Here is a 20,856-nt window from a genome sequence, read left to right as displayed (position 1 = left end):
TCTCTCATCTCTATCTCAAAATCCATCTCTTTCTCCATCTAGAATTCTCTCTATAGACTATTTGAAAATATATTCAAGATGATGAATACGATCCTCACCATTCATAATCATCAATGTCCTTTATTGTGGGTGATATGAGGATCCCTGGGGGTGTTTAATATTCAAATGTGCATCTCATAAGCAAGAAAAAACATTACCTATAGATCCCAAGAAAAGAAAATCAAATCAATGTCATTAAATATGGTTGCTTTTAGGAAGATGCATTCCAATAGCTCAAAATATTATTATTATTATTATTATTATATCTTGAATTATCTATCTCTCTTACTTCATTTCTCATGGCCTATATCTCTATCTCTCTATTTCTTTATCTCCCTCATGCTCCTCTGTCTATCTCTCTTCTTATCCATATCTCTACCTCTATTACCATCTCTCTCTCTCTCTCTCTCTCTCTCTCTCTCTCTCTCTCTCTCTCTCTCTCTCTCTATTTCTACCTCTCTTGAGCCCTTTATCTTTCAATATGTATCTATATCATTATCTATCCTCCCATATATCTATCTCTCCCTATTTTTCTCTACTTCTCTATCTCCCCCTATTTCTCTCTCTCTCCCCATCTCTATTTATTTATCTACTCTCTAATAGTTTGTCTCTTTGTCCCTCTCCCTCTCTCAAACTATATATATCATTATATCATTATCTCTTTATGACTCTCTCTCTCACCATCTATTTCTCTCTATCTCTCCCTCTCCCTCTTCTTCTATATCTCATTTTCTAACTCCCTGTTAATTTCTATCTATGTCTCTTCCACCCTCTCTCATTGTCTCTATACATTTGTCTTCCTCTTCCTCTCCCACTCTATGTTCATCTCAACCTATGTCTCCCTCTCTCCCCCTCTATCTGTTGACAAATGCACACTCCAATGAGAAATTGTAGGTGATTGAAGGTTTTGTCATTGATAGCAACCTTGCAATCATATGATACTGGCAAGACAATTATACCGGCACCGACAACGACAAACTCTACACCGGCACACAGAACACCGGCAGTGAAAGAAAGGATACCAGCACCCAGGCCGACAGGAATTTTATTTGTAATATATTTTGTAATTAATTGTAAAATCATTGTAAGCCGACATAGCGAGTTGTAAGATGACTCATATATGTATGAGATCATTATAGAGCATTTGGTAATGAAGGATAGGCGAAATAATGCAGATCTAATATGCAAATTTTAGGTTAAGGGTTTATGTAAGCAACAGAGCTAAAACCGGTACTGGATCTAGCATAGCAGATGCTATTTTGAAGCAGTACAAGACATTAGATTATTATAATCCATTTTTGTAAGTCAGTGTGACTTCCTTTTGTAATTGAGCAGTGAGCTCTAGACACTTGGCCTTCCTGCATGTGCAGGCCCCTATTGTAGCAGTAATATTCCCTTATTGGTCAGTAAGTGAATATTGTGGGTCACAAATCCCACCGAGGTTTTTCCCACACTGGGTTTCCTCGTTAAACTACTATGTTATGGTGTGCTCTTCATGTGGTTATTGTTTTTCTTGTTTACTGCATTACTTTTGATTTACCGGTACACTGTATTGACATGCTTTACATGTTTTAAATCAAGTAAATCCTTAAACCGGTTAGATACTGATTCACCCCCCCCCCCCCCCCCCCCCCGCTCTCAGTATCTTTGGGAATCCTAACAATTGGTATTAGAGCTTGGTCCTCTATTTTCAGAAGTCTAACAGCTTGAGGAAGATCTTGACATTGGTAGAGATGGAAAACTTGAAGAAACAATTGGAAACAACTCTTTCAGACTATGATGCAGAAAAGTTGAAGAATATCAAACTTGAAGATGATCTGAAGGCTGCTCAGGACATTATTCAAGTGCTTCAAGAAAATCTTACCATTGGAAGAAATAAGAGAAGAGAACTTTGTGAAAAGATACAGAATGAGAATGATGAAAAGGAAACTCTTAATGATCTAGTAAACAAGCTAAGACAAGAGATCAGTACAACACAGAATGAGATGCAGGATATGACTATGAGATTTTGTAAAGAAATTGAAGATAGGAAGAAGAATGAAGAAGACTTGGCCAGAAGACTAAATGATGCTGGAAATGAGAACACAAGACTTAGTCATGAAAATGATATGTTGAAGATAGATTTAATGCACACACAAAATGACAGAACTGAACTCATAAGACAGAAAGGAATCTTGGAAAGTGAACAAACTGCTGCAAATCATCACAAAGAAAAATTCAAGAAAAGTTCAGAAGAACTTGGTGACATGCTGAAGAATCAAATACCTAATGGTGATACAAATGGGCTTGGCTTTGAAGTTGGTGAAAGCTCTAGTACTGCAAAAAATCATGATCATAGCAAACCGGTAAGACAACCTACTACTTACAAATTAAATGGAAAATGCTTTAATTATAACAAGTATGGTCATAGAGCAAATCAGTGTAGATCTAGAAATTATCAGAACACCAATACACCCACCGATCAATGTTCTAAATGCAACAAAGTTGGTCATAATTCAGAAAATTACAGAATGAATGTAAGATGTTATGTTTGTGGAAGATTTGGACATTTATCTAATCAATGCAAAACACATACTGGCATAGGATATGGGAAATTTATTCAGAAAAATAATGTGACTTGTTATACCTGCAACAAGATTGGACACATTGCTAAATTTTGTAGAAGCAAGACCTCACCGGCAAATAACAAAGGTCCTAGTTTGAAAGGTAAAGAAAAGGTTGAAGAGGTAAAGCAAGAATTCTCAAAACAATGGATTAGAAAATCAGATTAGAATGTTGATGTAAATACTCCTCCACCAGCAGAACAGAGTAACACTCCATCGGCAGGAGACTCTTCATCTAACTGAAGGAAAATCCTTTGAGGGTTTAGCAACTAAATGAGAAACATGCTATTATTCCCTCGGTTGATGGTAAGAAGTTGAAATTACTTCTATAGTGGCAGATAAGTTAAGTCATTAAACTTAATCGGAAAGCATTAAATGTGGTAATTGGAGATAATGACATTATAAAGCAATTATTTTGGATCCATTTTCATTCACCGAGCATTCAAACTTCCGAGAGCGCGAAAATTTCCGAGCGAAGGCACCCTTAGCGAAGCAATTCATCAAGCAATCACTCCTTAAGGTAGATAAAGGTATTTATAACCATGGCTTCTTCATCTAATCCTGAATTCATTGCAAACCCTACTATTGTTGAGGTAGTTAAGCGCCCTAGACCCGTCTTCAAATTGGTTCCCAAAATTGCTAAGAAAGATGATAACATTGGTGCATTCTCTAAAATCCCCAAGGGGGTAGTTTATGTTGAAGACCCTAGAATGTATATACATTATCATATAGAGGAATTGGGTGATGATGAAATCAAAAACATGTATAAATCTATAATTTGTGATGAATCCAGAAATGTCAAAACTGAACACAAGATAATAGAAACCCTAGGTTTTACAGAAATTCTTAGTATCCCAGATTTTCCCAAGGATATCATAAGAATTTTGCTAAGCAGGGTTCATGGTGAATTCTTTTGGTTGGACTATATTCACAAGATTACTAAGGAAGTTATCAAAGTTGTAATAGGGTTACCTTCCACTGGTAACAGACCTGACAAAACCAAGAGAGTCTCAAATGACACAGTGATAGACCTAACTGGTGCAACATTTGACAAGAGATCACTAAGGGTAAATGATGTAACGGATATCAATGTCAAATTTATCAATATGATCTTAGGCTACAAAACTACACATGCAAATAGGTTAAACTCAATCTCTAGCCTATGCATTAAAAGTGCCTATGATATGGTAAATGATAATGCAAGGATAGACATATGTGAATGGCTTAAAGATGAGCTAATAGACAATCTAGGAAAGATCAAAAGGGAAAAGAAAGGAACATTCAGATTTGGAAACCTACTTGTTTGTGTGATGTTGTACATAACCAAACAAGTACCCGGTATTGGTATTAGAAATTTTGGTTTTGATATACCAGTAGGCAAACAATTGTTAGATTTACTGAACAACATGGGAGAGAACAGGGAAAAGAACATAAATGAGTATTTTCAAGCATTGAAGGCCCGAATGAAAACTAGAGTTAGATTGTCACAAGCAATTGTGGACAAATATAAGGATGAAATCTATTTTGTAATAAAGAAGGATGAAATTTGGATGGAGGCATTTATTCCTAGAACCATTTGGGTAACTGAAATGGGGTATGAAACTGATGACAACATAATAGAAACTTATGCAAAAGCCCTCCTAGAAGCTCCAAAGGAACCTGAAGAAAAAAATTTTGGTAGTGCTGAAACAATAGAAAGCCAAATTCAATCAAGAAAAAGGGTTAAGAAGGTTGAGGCAACTATTAGAAAAGGAACCCGACAGGAAAAGCTATCAAGGAAGATGTATTAAGACAAACCGGTATTAAGGAGAGTGAAGTGGAAGAACTTCAACCGAAAGTTCATCTATCACTGGTTGCAACTTCCTCTGAGAGTGACATACCGGCTAAATTCAAAAGAGTTGAAAGAAAGAGAAAAACTTCACCGGTACCCTCACCTTCTCCTAGAAAAACAAGACAAAAGCAACAAGCAATGAGGCCCCCAGTAAAGAAACTGACTCCAAAGAAAAAGAAGATGACCCCTAAGAAGAAGACTCAACAAACTATTGCTCCCATTGATAAAATTCTCAATGAAATAACAGAGTATGGAAAGCTGAAAAACATTAACAAATTATATGATACACTATCGGCTGATGATAAGGAGAAAGTAGAGAATAGTGTAATCTTACACTTAGATATTTACAAGAAATTTTTGATGCAAGTTGTTGATGAAATACTGGCAGATCTATATAATAGACTAGAAGCTAGAAGGCTAGCTATTGTTGAGCTTGATAAGAAAATAAAGATTGAAAAACTACTTGTTGTGCATCCCATCAACTTACCTGAAGAGATAGATCAATTGATCTCTGAGGCTAACTGGTCAGTATTTTCAACTACTCACTAGCATGTAGCACTGATGGTAGGTAGACTGAATGAGGTAACAAAAGAAATAGTTGATGCATGGGATATATTCTTTGTAGAGAAGGAGAAGCAGGAAGAGTATCGAAGCCCTAAACCCATCAAGGTATATCAAAAGGATAAGGGAAAAGGTAAGGTTGGTGGACCACCCAGTATAAAAATAATAGACAACTTATCCCCACCGCCTCTAGATACTCCACCGGTAGTTACTACTGACAATCAACAGGCTACTGAGAGTATGAACACGCAATATCAGGATACAAATCCTGATTCTGAGGTGTTATATACAATGAACATTGACACTCAGAAAGTCAATATTGTGGTAGATAAAGAATCAACTGGGAAATTAGATGTGGCAACAGAGCCACTGGCAGAAAACATTATAGTGACCCCGGACACTGGAAAGGCAAAGACCATAGATGTACATAATGATTCACTACTGAGCCACTGGCAATAGGCAGCATAGAAGAAAAATCAGCAGTGGACAACACTGAGAAACAGGCAGAGCAATAGGCTCCCTCACAGGAACAAGTTCATGCAAAGACAGTGCCACCGGCAACAGCTGAGAAACCCAAACCTTTGCTTAGAGAAATGCAAACACAAACTGACCTACCAAAGGTTACTACAAGCAAAGAAGTTGCTCACACCGACGGAATACAGATTGTTGGTTCTTCCATGGCAGAATTCAGACCAACAAATGTGACAGAAGTTCTATTGGATTCAATCAAGAAAATAACAGAGTGCAGTGCACAAGCATACAAAGCTATTGATGATACAATTCCAATTTTGAAAATGGTAGCACCCAAGTGTAATGTGGATAATAAAGATTCTTTAAATCAACTTGACACATTGTCTAAGTATATTACTGACAACATTGTGACAGCTGAACAAATAAATGAGGAAGCATTCAAAGAGAAAATTGAGAAAGAAAAACATAAATTCTTTGAAAAGGAAATACAAAAGTCCATGAGACAATTTGACACTCTTTTACCGGCACGATGTAAAACACTAAAAGAATTTAAAAAGTTGTACAGAGATACATGTAAAACAAACTTTTTGACAGTAGATATAGACAAGAAGATCAGTATGGTACAAGAGAAATAAATAAATTAGCTGACAATTTTATTAATTCATCTGAACCATTATCAGTTTTTTAGCAGAAAATAACAGGTTTTGAGGAGGAACTTCAGAAATTTGAAAGAGAGAAGGAAAGAATAAAAGGAAAGGCAAAAGATCTGAAATGGAGACTTAGTCCAAAATTGGACTACCTCGCCTCCTTGAGAAAAGAGATATCTGAGGCATTGGTTCAAGGACAGAAGACATCGGAACAACAAATGCAACACCTCACCGATACAATTCAGAGGACAGAGGCCGCATTAAAGGACAGTGAACGGTTCACTGAGAGCCTGAATCTGGTATTGGCAGACCTTTTTCAGATTGTAACCAACCGGTTACAGGGATGAAATTGGAAACCACACTCAGTTGACACTTTGACAACCTTTTGTCATTGATGCCAAAGGGGGAGTGGTGGTATTGAGAAAAATGATTAGCAGAAGACACCATCAGCTCAGGGGGAGCACATACGTTTGGCATACAATTTTGGCAGATTCTTTTTGGACGACACTTTTTGGATTTTTCTCATGAGTGTTGCCATCAATGCCAAAGGGGGAGATTGTTGGCAAATGCACACTCCAATGAGAAATTGTAGGTGATTGAAGGTTTTGTCATTGATGGCAACCTTGCAATCATATGATATCGGCAAGACAATTATACCGGCACCGGCAACGACAAACTCTACACCGACACACAGAACATCGACAGTGAAAGAAAGGATACTGGCACCCAGGTCGACAGGAATTTTATTTGTAATATATTTTGTAATTAATTGTAAAATCATTGTAAGCCAACATGGCGAGTTGTAAGATGACTCATATATGTATGAGATCATTATAAAACATTTGGTAATGAAGGATAGGCGAAATAATGTAGACCTAATATGTGAATTTTAGGTTAAGGGTTTATGTATGCAAGAGAGCTAAAATCGGCACTGGATCTAGCATAGCAGATGCTATTTTGAAGCAGTACAAGACATTGGATTATTATAATCCATTTTTGTAAGTCAGTGTGACTTCCTTTTATAATTGAGTAGTGAGCTCTAGGCACTTGGCCTTCCTTCATGTGTAGGCCCCTATTGTAGCAGTAATATTCCCTTATTGGCCAGTAAGTGAATATTGTGGGTCACAAATCCCACCGAAGTTTTTCCCACACTCGTTTCCTCGTTAAACTACTGTGTTATGGTGTTCTCTTCATGTAGTTATTGTTTTTCTTGTTTACTGCATTACTTTTGATTTACCGGTACACTATATTGACATGCTTTACATGTTTTAAATCAAGTAAATCCTTAAACCAGTTAGATATTGATTCACCCCCCCCTCTCAGTATCTTTGGGAATCCTAACACTATCTATATCTATGTCTCCCTCTATCTAGATCCATCCATCTCCCTCCCTCTCCCTAGAAATTTATATTTATATCTTTTTGCCTCTTTATCTCTCCATATTTAGTTTTCCATATTTTCCTCTATCTCTATCTCATTATCTCTCCATATCTCTCTACCTCTATATATCTCTCTATCTCTGCCTCCCTCTACCTATATTTTCTCTCCCCCCTCTACCTATATACATGTCTCCCTCTATATATCCATCTCCATCTCTCTCTCTCTCTCTCTCTCTCTCTCTCTCTCTCTCTCTCTCTCTCTCTCTCTCTCTCTCTCTCTCCATTTAAACCTCTATATTCATATTTACTTTCCTCTTTATATCCATCTTTCCATAATTCTTCTCTCTCTCTCTCTCTCTCTCTCTCTCTCTCTCTCTCTCTCTCTCTCTCTCTCTCTCTCTCTCTCTCTCTCTCTCTCTATATTCATATTTACTTTCCTCTTTATATCCATCTTTCCATAATTCTTCTCTCTCTCTCTCTCTCTCTCTCTCTCTCTCTCTCTCTCTCTCTCTCTCTCCATTTAAACCTCTATATTCATATTTACTTTCCTCTTTATATCCATCTTTCCATAATTCTTCTCTCTCTCTCTCTCTCTCTCTCTCTCTCTCTCTCTCTCTCTCTCTCTCTCTCTCCTACATCTCCATTGCCATCTCTATCTCCTTTCCTCTCTCACTCTTCTCCAAGTTCTATTAATCCCTCTTTCTATCCCTCTCTCTCTTAATTTAAAGGCTTTTGTTTCAACAATGTTTGGATCCCTATGAGTGGATGCATAGTTGATTTGAAGTTATCACTTCTCCATTCAAACCTTTTTTGCATAAACAAAATCATTCGTTGAATGACCTACCAATTGACCTCATGTACTACACAAATGTATCAAAAAATATATGACATTTTTTGTTGATTAAACTTCCACACCTCCTCGGCGTACTCATTGCACACCATTGTGCAATTGCTAGTTTATAACATAACTTACTAGATTTCTGTTAAGGGCAAGAAATCTAAGTTCTCTAAGCCTTCTTTTGACATGACTCTTCACTCTCATAAGAGTATCTCTAAATGTAACTCTTGATGGCTCTTGGCCTTAGGTTGGCTGTTGTCTGTTCTTTTTGCAGCTTTGTTTTTGGTTGTGGGAGCCCTTTCTTAAAACCCATGTTTTTGGGCTATGGGTGCCTTCTTTACCCATGGTTGTCTAGAGCTATCATGTTCCTTTTGTTAGGACAACTTTTTGGTTGAGGGTTCCAAATCCATTCAAAATCTGATTTTAAAGGGTTTCGGGTCCCTTCAAAACCTGTTTTTGCCTTAATAAAAAACATAACTTAATGAAAGTGTGGAAGCATTTGAAACTTCCATTTAAGGGAAGTCTAATGCTAAATGTTGGGAAAAAGGTGAACATGAAAGAAAATAGATGAAGACCTCCTCAGAAGTAGTTTCATAAGATAAATTTTGTTGGGGCTGTGAGAGGCAATCCGGGAATTTCAATAATTGGGTGTGTGATTAGAAATTCTGAAGGTTGGGTCTTGAAAGCGGGGTTTGCTAAGATCCCAAATGGCTCAAACAATATTGTAGAGGAAAGAGAACTCCTACTTGGTATTAATTTATCCATTTCATAATATGTAAAAACATTAGAGATAGAAGGGGACTCTTTGGATATCATATCAGCTCTTAAGAATTATCAAGCTCCTAATTGGTTGTATAGATTATATTATTCAAGAAGTTCAGGAGGTGATGGCTCTATTAGAATCCTACTGTATTGGGCATTGTTATAGGGAAGCAAATCAACTAGCAAATTTGTTGGCAAACAAGGGATGTGACTCAAATTTGGAAGGAGAATTTATGTCATCAATGGAAGCACATGGAGACAAACAACTTGCAGCTCAATTGAGAGTAAACATGGAAAGGTATTTTTTTCTCCTAATATTTGTAGTTTGCAGTAGGTTTTTTAGAAGAGGACTACTTAGTCTTCAGAAGGGGATAGTGTGTGAACCGAGTAAGGTGACAAAGTGCCAGAATTGATATTTTCCTTCTCCTCACTTATCTTTTTTGGGAAGGATAATCATAAAAATGACTTCATCGGACATCAACAAAAAGAGGAATGATAGCTACCTTGTATTGATTTTGGTAGTTCATGGTTCAAATTTTAATTGGATGTCCTTAGGGAAAGAGGGACATTTATGGGTTGACACATGGTGACCTTGGAGGTCAACTTGCAAGATTTGGGTGTACGAAGCACTTTCCTCATGGATGGCTGAAGGACTTTCACACAAATTTGAAGATTACAGTACAAACAAGATGCAAAGGTAAACTTGTGCAAAGTACGAAATATAAACACTTGGATAGGAAAGGACAAAGAAGTAATGAAAGATCATAGTTTTCACCCAAATTTTTCCAGTTAAAAATTGCTTTCCAAATTCGTCACATGGGTTGGACGACATTAAATATGAGACTTCAAGCCTTGCCTTCCAAATTTAGGTGTCGAATTTTCTTCACAAAAAAGTTTGGTTTTATCAGTAGTATTAAGGCTTTCAGAATTGGTTTGCAAGATGGTTTCCATGTGATTTAGCCGCAAAGAAATGCTAACCCACTTTGAGGAGTTTGTAATTCCATGTGCTGAAGTTGATTGGGCAATGAGAATGGTTTTAGGAGAAGAGTGGTTAGCAACTAATATGTTTGCCTCTCCTAGTATGGTGGTGTCTAGATTGGCATCGGTGATTATGGATTTATCACTCTCCACTGGATTCACAAATATTTTGATTGGACCTTTGGTACATTCATCTTTGTTCAATTTGTTGGAATTGAATCTACAGTTGGCTAGGTATGACCTATATACAGGGGATGTTTGGGTGGGTGGTTTTTATAATAGGGATTATATTATGAAACAAATAGTGGCAAGGTCAGTTTATGTCTCATTCATTAATGGATTGAGGCATGCATCCCCTCTTCCATTTCTCTAGTGGATGCATTTCTATGTGAATCAAATTGGGGAGCTCATGTTTTCATTAGCAATAGCTAAATTCAATGATTTGTGGGAGCTCTACTCCCATGCCTAGGTTGACCTGCATGGGTTTTTGTCTTCTTTCCCACTTCTAGCCAATGTTGCTTCTTCTCAGGAATTGGGGATTGGTGTTTGAAGTTTATAGAGATGTACATTGGGTTTTTTTTGGCTCAATAAAGCTTCTCAGGTGTTTGCAACTTCAATGGTGGGTTCTCAGGGTCTGCATCTTCAATGGTTGGTTCTCAGGGTCGAGGAGATGGGACAAGTAGCATATTTTCAGCTAGATGGTTGTGAGAAGTAGCATTTTTTCAACTAGATGGTTGTGAGAAGTAGCATATTTTCAATATTTTTGGGGAGGATGTCAACAGTAGTAGATTTTTTCCTCCCTATTTTGTTAGGATATTCAAGCAAAAATTAGGTCAATGAATTGAGCATCGAAGTCATAAGGAGTCTTTGCTATACTTTTTTGATCAGAATGTTTGTCCCTTCTAATTTGGAGCCAGGTTTATTAGGTATTTTGTATCTCTTGGATGTATAGTGGGGAATATATTAAACATCATATATATTGTAATCTCTATATTTAAATATTTAATATAATACAGACCTTGGCCTTTTGTCAAAAAAAGAAACATTTGCATCCAATGTTTTTGTTGTAGAAAGTACATTGCAAGTATATAAAAATAAAATGTGATAATAAGAAAACAATAAACATTCAAATATATTTCATAAGTGATTCAATAAATTTAGCAATATGTAAAACCGAATAAAAGACAAAGCTAGAATTTCTTATATATATATATATATAAAAAATATAATGGTATTAGATAGATACACACCTTAAAATAAAATTATACATTTAAATTATAATTAATATTTATTATCATTGTTGAATATCTTAAGAAATCGTTATCATTGTTAATAAATTAAAGTACCTTTCAAATTGTTTCTTTCTTATAAACTCACCAAAATTTTCTTAAATTATCATACCTAAAAAATGGTTTAAATTATTAGGAAATTAGATGGAGAATATAAGAATCAATCGATTTTTTTTAACTCTGTGGAGCCCAAGGAAGGGGAAGTCCCCCCCCTTAGTTCAATGAAGAAACTCCCATGGAATTTTAGGGGATTTAATGCCTCGTATAAACAACACTTGGTTAAGAATTGTATCAAATCCTCTAAACTAGATGTAGTTTTGCTCCAAGAAACAAAATTTAATAAAGAGAAGATAATATAATTCAAAAATAAATTAGGCCTCTAGGAAGTAGAATTTAATGAAGTAGTGGGCTCAGTTGGTGGCTTGGCCCTTTTTTGGAATCCAAGAAAAGTCTCTTTCACACAAATATCCATCAACAAACACTAGATAGGAGGCTCTCTAAGTAGTATCCAAGGAGAGGTAAAAATAATAATCTTTAATGTTTATGGACTAGTGTATAACAATTAGAAGCTAGCCTTATGGAGGGATTTGGATAGGGTTCTTCAAACTATCCCTTAGGATAATGTGGTGTTAGGAGGAGATTTCAATGCAATCCCACATCTTTCAAAGAAGTATGGAGGAATTGAAAAGGAATCACAATTTCAATTGACTTCAGGGATTGGACAGTAAGAAATAATTTATTGGAAATAGTTTCAAATAATGGAGTCTTTACTTGGAACAACAAGATATTAGACTTTAGTTATATAGCAAAGAAGTTGGATAGATTTTTCTTTAAAGGTGACCTTTCAACGATCCCTTTATTGAAATCCCACATATTGCCTTTCTCTAATCATTTCCCTATTCAACTAGATATATCTAGGGGAAATAAAACTTTAAATTGTTCATTTGAATTTAGAAATTGTTGATGAGGGATCAATGTTTCCTTGAATTGATTGAAAGAAAGTGGAAGGAAGCAAAATTTGAAAGATCTAAATTATTCTACTTTGTATCCAAACTGAGAACAATTAAATTAAAACTTCTTAAATGGAATAGAGAAAAATTCCTCAATATTTTTGTAAAGCGGAAAATCGCGATCGAACCCTAGTTGTTCTCCCCTCTTCCGACTCCGAGGAGAGAGAAGGGAGGTTCTCTAGGATTCGATGGTTTTCACTTAGGGGAGAGACTTTACATTCAAAAGAGGGGTTGAAACTCACAAGGTCCAATCCCACGCAATGCAAGATTGGATGCTAAATGTGTTTCAAGGGTTAGGAAAGCAAGGCTACCCTCTTTTGTAAAGAATGTTGTTAAGGAAATTAAGCTAGGAATGCATAGAAAGTCATAAAGATTCGCTTATAAACTGAGTTCGGGTTATAGGATGAAGCTACGGACCTGGAATTAGCAGTAAAATGTCGATACGGCGCTGTCCTGCAAATTTGAGCAAAAGTTGTCGGGACGATGGCGCCCGGCGCCACGGTCCTCCGAAAAATCCGCGAAACGAAGGGGGATCTGTTCGTCTCTGCACAAGGATTCCAGATCTTCAATTTCAGCCGCGTACCTGCAACCTACACACAGAAAAGCGAAGACGATTGGGGGGTTAGGGATTAGGGTTTGCCTTTAGGTCAAACCCCGGTTTTGGAATTAACCAAGAAATGAGCAAGTGCTGTAAATGTAAATGTATGTAAAACAAGTACTAATACCTTGTTCTAAGGATGTTTGTATCCTTATGTGCGAAGGTTTAGATGTTGTATGTTGTATGTTGTAGCATGTAGTATGTGATCTCCTCTTCAATGGTTGAATCCTTGTCTTGAATGCAACACTTAGCCTTGAATGGAGACTTAGAAGGAATGCTTGAATGCTTGAGTATAGTTTCCACGCCTTTTTCATCATGTATGTCTTATCTCCAAATGAGAGAGAAAAATGTAGTTTATATACTTGTCATTTAGGGCTGATAGACTGATTTTCCCGACCTTAGGCCGACCAGGAAAGTTAATTTCCAATTTGCAAACAAAAAGACCCGAGACCCCTTAGGAGACCGGGCCCAAAATAGGACCCAGGGACCAGGGCGCTGGGCGCTCTGGTCCCACCTCCCGGGACAGCAGGGTGCAAGGAGGTTCAGGCCAAGGTGCTTGAAAAATGCAGTTTTCAGTGTCGTGAGCAAGTTTCAGGGTCTCCATTCAGGTTGCGTGTTGCGTCGCCATCGTGAAGACCGAAATGCAGTCGAAATTGCAAATGTCGCAATTTTAGGACGCTACAATTTTTTCAGTCAAATCAAGAGTAGAAGAGGAGTTGGAGTCTTTAAATGAAGATGTTATTTGGATAGGAATGGATTAGAATAGGTTCATCAAAGAGAAGGAGCTCCTTCAAGAATATGAAGAGATCTTTGCTAAAGAGGAAATTTTCTGGAGTTAGAAATCTAGGGATGTTTGGCTCTCTGAGGGAGATAGAAATTCAAAATTCTTCCATAAGAGTACTAAGAAGAGAAGAGAAATTAAAAAAATCCTCAGAATTAAAGATGATCAAGGAAATTCGATTGAAGGACCAGATGATATCTCAAAACAATCAGTGTCTTTCTTTTCGGACATCTTAAATAATTGGGAAGGATCTGATCTTGTTTCCCAGAAAGAGTTATTGATGAATATTCCCAGGATTATTTTAGAAGAGAATAATATTATGCTTAACAATGAATTCTCAGAGTAAGAAGTTGAAACAACTCTTAAACAACTTCACCCAAATAAAATCTCCAGGTCCAGATGGTTTTCCTATGAGTTTTTTTCAAAAATGTTGGTTTATCTTAGGGGTAGAGATGACAAAGGCATTAGAAGCTGCAAAAAATTCAACAAGATTTTTAAGGAGATTAACAATACTTTCATTTCTCTATCCCAAAGAAAGAAAATTATTTAAAATTGGATGAATTCATACCTACCTCTCTTTGCAATACTATATATAATATATTATCAAAATTCTTAGCAAATAGAGTGAAGAAAGTTCTTCCTTTTATAACATCATAAGAAAAAATTGGATTTGTCCTGGGAAGATCTATTTTGGATGGAGTCATTATTGCTCAAGAATTTATTCATTCTATTCAAAGTAATAGGAATCCAAGTATGCTAATCAAATTGGACATTAGCAAGGCATATGATAAAGTGGAATGGAAATTCTTATGCAATTTTTTAGAAGCTTTTCACTTTTCTAAAGAATGGATCAATTTAATCTTTATTGTATTTCAATTCTTACATTTTTAGTCTTAATCAATGGCTCTCCACAAGCTTTATTTGATTCATCTAGAGGAATTCGTTGGGGAGACCCTATATCCCCTTTTCTCTTCATTATTATAGCAAAAACTTTGGGCAGGGCTTTGAATAGAGCCTAATAGGATGATATCCTCAAAGGAATCAAAATAACCAATGCAGTAGAGGCTATTAACCATGAATAATTTGTTGATGATACAATGCTATTTGGGCATGTGGTAAGAACAAAATCTATTAAATTTAGGAAGATTCTCAAATTGTATGCTAAAGCATTAAGACAACAGATTAACCAAGAAAAATCAGAAGTTTTCCTTTTTAATGTAAAGCCTTTGATTGAGCAACAAATTTTAGCACTTCTAAACTTTAAGGGAGGGAAACTTCCATGTTCATGTTTAGGACTGCCATTAGATAAGGGTTTGAGATCCTCAAAATCCTGGGATCTAATGGTAGAAATAATGGACAAAAAAATGGAGCCTTGGAAAACGAAATGGATTTCTTGGGCTGGGAGAGTTACAATGCTAAAAGTAGTCCTCTTAGCCCTTCCAATATATCTGTTGTCCTGCTTATCCCTTTCAAATGGAGCAAACTCAAAGATAGTGAAGAAAATGAGAACATTCTATTAGCAAGGTATGGTTGAGAAAAAAATTGCTTTGATAGCTTGGGAGAAGATTTGTAGACCGAAGATTCTAGGGGGAATAGGTTTGAGAAATCAATTATGGCAAAATAAATCTTTAGGGGAAAAATTAGTTTGGAAAATATATCAAGAACCAAACTTGAAGTGGGTTAGAATCATTAAAGGTAAATACTTGGATGATATGAGTCTAGAAGGAATATTTAGGTCTCAAAACCGTCCAAAAGGTTCTAGGGTTTAGAATTTTTTACTAAAATGTAGGAATTTAATAACAGATCAGATTTCATGGGATGTTAAAGATGGTTGCAAGGCTCTCTTTTGGTCAGACTCCTGGGGAGGCTACCCTGCCTTGGACAAATTGATGGATGTTAATAACCTAAAGATAATTAGTAAAGAAGATGGGTATTCATGATAAGGATTTGTAAAGCGGAAAAATCGAACCCTAGTTGTTCTCCCCTCCCCAACTCCAAGGAGAGAGAAGGGAGAGTCACTAGGGTTGATGGTTTTCACTTATGAGAGACTTTACATTCAAAAGAGGGGTTGAAACCCACAAGATCCAATCCCACACAATGCAAGATTGGATTCTAAATGAGTTTCAAGGGTTGTGATAGCAAGGATACCCTCTTTTGTAAAGAATGTAGATAGAAAGATTGAACTAGGAATGCATGTAGAAGCAAGAAAGATTCGCTTATAAACAGAGATAGGGATATGGGATGAAGCTGCGGACCTGGAATTAGCAGTAAAATGTCGAGACGGTGTTGTTCTGCAAATTTGAGCGAAAGTTGACGGGACGATGGCGCCCGGCGTGCACACGGTCCTCTGAAAAATCCACGAAACGAAGGTGGATCTGTTCATCTCTGCACAAGGATTCCAGATCTTCAATTACAGCCGCGTACCTGCAACCTACACACAGAAAAGAGAGGACGATTGGGGGGTTAGGGATTAGGGGTTTGCCTTTAGGTCAAACCCCGGTTTTGGAATTAACCAAGAAATGAGAATGCTATAAATGTAAATGTTTGTAATGTAAACAAGTACTGATACCTTGTTGTAAGAATGTTTGTATTCTTACATGCGAAGGTGTAATGTATGTAGTATGTTGTATGTTGTATGTGATCTCCTCTTCAATGGTTGAATCCTTGTCTTGAATGCAACACCTAGCCTTGAATGGAGACTTAGTATGCTCAATTGTTTGAAGGAATGCTTGAATGCTTGAATGTTTGAATGTTTAAATATCGCTTCCGCCTTTTGCACACATATGTCTTCCTCTCTCCCTTTTTTTGGAAGAGGAAATGTAGTTTATATACTTGTCAATTAGGGCTGATAGACTGATTTTTCTGACCTTAGGCCGACTAGGAAACATTATTTCCCGAATTGCAAACTTAAAGACCTGATGCCCAAAAGAGACCGGGCCCAAAATAGGGCCAGGGACCAAGGCGCTGGGCGCCATAGTCCTGGGGGACTAGGGCGCTGGGCGCCATGGTCCTGGGGGACCAGGGCGCTGGGTGCCCTAGTCCTGAAGGACCAGGGCACTGGGCGCCATGGTCCCACCTCCCGAGACAGCAGGGTGCAAGGAGGGATCAGGCCAGGGTGCAGAAAAATGCAGTTTTTGGTGTTATAAACAGGTTTTTGGGTCTCCATTCAGGTTCAACATTGCGCCGCCATCGTGAAGACCCAAATGCAGTCGAAATTGCAAGTGTCACAATTTTAGGACGCTATAGGATTATATTGTATTGGTGGAAGAAAATCATTCTTTGGGTTGGAAATGGAAAACGTTTGAAGAACTTCTAGTTGATAGAGAAGAAATAAGGATTCTGAAGGATATTTTGTAGAAAAGATCCTTTGCATTTAGTGTTGGTTCAGATTCAGTAATTTGGATCGGGGCCAACTCAAGAAGTTATAATTCTAAAGATGGTTATAGGTCTATGGATGAAAAACAAAAACTCCAGAAATTTGAAATCCCAATCACTTTTTGTTGGGACAAAAGGTGTCTCCCTAAAGAAGGCTTCTTTGTTTGGGCATCTCTTTAGGGCAAAATATTCATAGCAGAATGGTTCAAGAAGTTAGTTTTTTCTAGCCCTTATATTTGTGTCTTATGCGAGCATGATGAAGAGTTTATAAATCATATCTTATTGACTTGCCCTTTTGTAAACAGATGTTGACAATGGCTCTGTGCTAAATTAGGGCGATTTTTTGCTCTCCCTAATGGTATTTTGAGATTGTTTAAATGCTAGCCTAACCTCTTCCTATCAAGCTTATTCAACTCATTATGGATTTATTCTCCTTCAATTTTAATATGGGAGTTATGGAAGAAAAGAAACATAAGAATTTTCCAAGAGGAAAAAAAGTCCTGGGGTGGAAAAAAAGTCCTGGGAGACCCTTATGAATAAGATTGAAGCTGCAATTGTTGAAGTCGCAAATAGAAGACTCTCTTTACCAGGGTCTAATAAGTCCCAGTTTACAAGTTGAGATAGTAAAATGAAGGGCAATTGGTTTGGATTGAAGACCCCTTCTTTTGTTGGGAAAGGGGGTGAGGTATCAAAAAAGGATAGAATTTTGAGTGTCAGGTCTCTCCCAAAAGAAGGATGGTTTAAGATGAATTCTGATGGGGCTTCTTGGGGTAATCCTAGAGCTTTAGGTGGGGGTTGTATAATACACTCTTTGAATGGTGTGGTAGAAGCAAAACAGGCTAAAGTGCTAGAGGATGACACCAACAATGTTGCAGAAATAAAAGCTGCCATAGAAGGGTTATGAATTTGTAGGGAACCTGGATTAAAGAAAGTGGAAATTGAAGGAGATTCGACCATTATAATAAATGCTTTGAGGACTAGAAGTACCCCAAATTGGAGACTTAATTATTTCTTAATTAGGGCCACAAATTTGTTAAAGTTCTTTGATTCCTTCTCAATCAGTCATGTTTATAGAGAGGCTAATTGCTTGGCACACCATTTAGCAAATAGGAAAGCAGATGACTAGAATGAAAAATATATCAGAGAACCTATTATCTAATAGCAAAGGTCTTCAGAAGATAGCAAATTTTAGAAAACCTCCAATGGGTGAAGGATCAACATCTTCAGACATTGGTAGCACTTTCAGATTAAGATAGATACAATGTATTGATTAGACATCAATTCTATTGAATTTTTTTTCAAATTTGTAGATTTGAATATTTTTTAATTTCAAATTCATATAGAGTTTTTGAATTTGGAGCAACAAATAGTTCTATTCATTAAACATATCATCTCTTTAAGTGAGTATTAGATGGCTCATTTCTTTTCAAGAGGACAAGAGTCCTCTCATAGGTGGGTACTTTTAACGACCAGTTTGGCTTTTTGGGAATAAGAAAAGTATAATATGAAATTAGTTTATTTAGAGCCTTTTTTGGTTTCCCTGGCTATTGCTTTTAAAATTTAAGTTATCGGTCACCTCGCATCTAAGTCTTCAATATCTCGACATAAGTAATGATGGTATGGTTGGTAGCCCTCAATATTTTCTTCGTGACAATTGCTTCTCCTTTTATGAAAATGGTTTTCAAATTTTGACATTGCCAAATGTTGGGGCATTTAATGAGCAAGATTTCTCAGAGATTGGGTTTCCCACAAGATCTTCCTTCGACCTTGTCAAAGATCTCTCAATTATTTTGGCGGAGGAGGAGAAAAACAAGGATTTTTCTTTATAAATAATTTTAGCGATGGTTAAAGTCCATAGCTTTGTGGTCCTAGAATTATCTAAATTTGGCATCCACTTAGCAAAGAATAGGGAGACTTGTCAGATCGACTTGACATGAGCAAGGATGTGAGATTTTGCCAAGATCAAGGGCACAATGAAAAGTATAGAAATAGAGACAAAAGAATGACAAGAACAAACTGTATTCTCATCAATATGAAAATGATCAACTGGATTCACCAATACAATGAATATATGCCTTCTTATATAGGCAAGGCCATATGGATGTACGAGCACACAATCATGACCTATGGCTCAATGAGAAACAAGGCTAGGTAAGAAATACCAGGGGTAGGTAGGAGAAATAATATAATATTCCACAAGAGGTGGATGACCCATCGAATGTGGAGTGTAACAACAAAACAAGACCACAAAAGGTGGAATTTATCCTACAAGCTCTATCCCTATGTGCACACTTCCCTAAGTGTCTCAAATCCAAACTACAAAGAAATGCATTATCCTAAGTTAACTTAAGTAGAGTGTAATAATATCCATAATAAATATTTATTTACACCAACACCCCCCCTTAAGTGCAACTTAGGGGAATGAAGACTTAAGTCAACAATGCAAGATGGGTCCTGGCTACTAGGCCATGATAGGTACCCATGTACAATATGCAAATGCAAGCAAAACTATGCAAAGCGATCTCTCACAAACAGAGAAAGGGAGAAAACCCAGTGGGAAAAAACTCCCCCCCAAAAGAGAGATGAATGTACAAAAGACTATCAAAGAAGATGGACAAAACCTCAAAGAGAAAAAAGTCCCCCCCATAAGAGAGGAAGGAGAAGTCAGCTGACCCCCCCTAATGATACATCCTGCACCCCCAAGAGAGCTCGCAACTGCTAGAACTTACTCTCAGTGAAAGGTTTGGTGAATATGTCAGCAACTTGCTCCGTTGTAGGACAATACTGCAAATCAATGACCTTCTCATGAATGGGCTCTCAGATATAGTGCATATGAATCTCGATGTGTTTGGTCCGCTGGTGCTGGACCGGGTTCTTCAAGATTGCAATAGCACTCTGATTGTCGCAATGTAAAACTGTCGGTCGTGGAGTGGTGAACCCAAACTCTGTGAGAATCTACTAGAGCCAAATGGTCTCAGTCGCTGCGTTAACAATGCCTCGATACTCAGCCTCAGTCGAAGAGACAGCAATAGCATGTTGCTTCTTGCTCTGCCAACAAATGGGGCCTGAACCAAGGTGAAAACTGTAACCGGAAGTAGACTTACGATCATCAAGATCCCTAGCCCAATCGGAGTCTGTGTAACCAACCAAGCGAAGTCTTGTGCCTACTGCATAGTGAATCTCATAGTGATGTGTACCCTAGATGTAATGAAGGATGTGTTTGGCGGCTTTCCAATGAAGCTCATGTGGTTCCTGCATGAAGCGGGAAACCATGCCAACTGCAAATGAAATATCAGGGCATGTATGGGTCAAGTAGATGAGACTACCCACAAGCTGACGATATAAAGTGGCATCAACTAGTGGAGAAGAACAATGAGCCTCAAGCTTGACTCCTAAAAGAAAGGGAGTCGGTGCAGGCTTACAATCAGCCATATGAAAGCGTGCAAGTAGATCAAGAGCATACTTGGGCTGCGATAGTGTAATCCCGGAAGGTGACTGTGAAATCTCTATCCCGAGAAAGTAGTGCAAAAGACCCAAGTCAGTCATAGCAAATCTGTCATGCAAAGCAGATTTGACCCTGCTAATGATGGATGTGGTACTCCCTGTAATGATCAAATCATCAACATAGAGCACAAGTATCAAGTGAGAGTCATCCTATCTCAAAATGTAGACATTCGGATCAGAATGACACCCG

Source organism: Cryptomeria japonica, chromosome 2, assembly GCF_030272615.1.
Source record: "Cryptomeria japonica chromosome 2, Sugi_1.0, whole genome shotgun sequence".
NCBI lineage: Eukaryota > Viridiplantae > Streptophyta > Pinopsida > Cupressales > Cupressaceae > Cryptomeria > Cryptomeria japonica.
Note: the sequence above shows the minus strand (reverse complement) of the source record.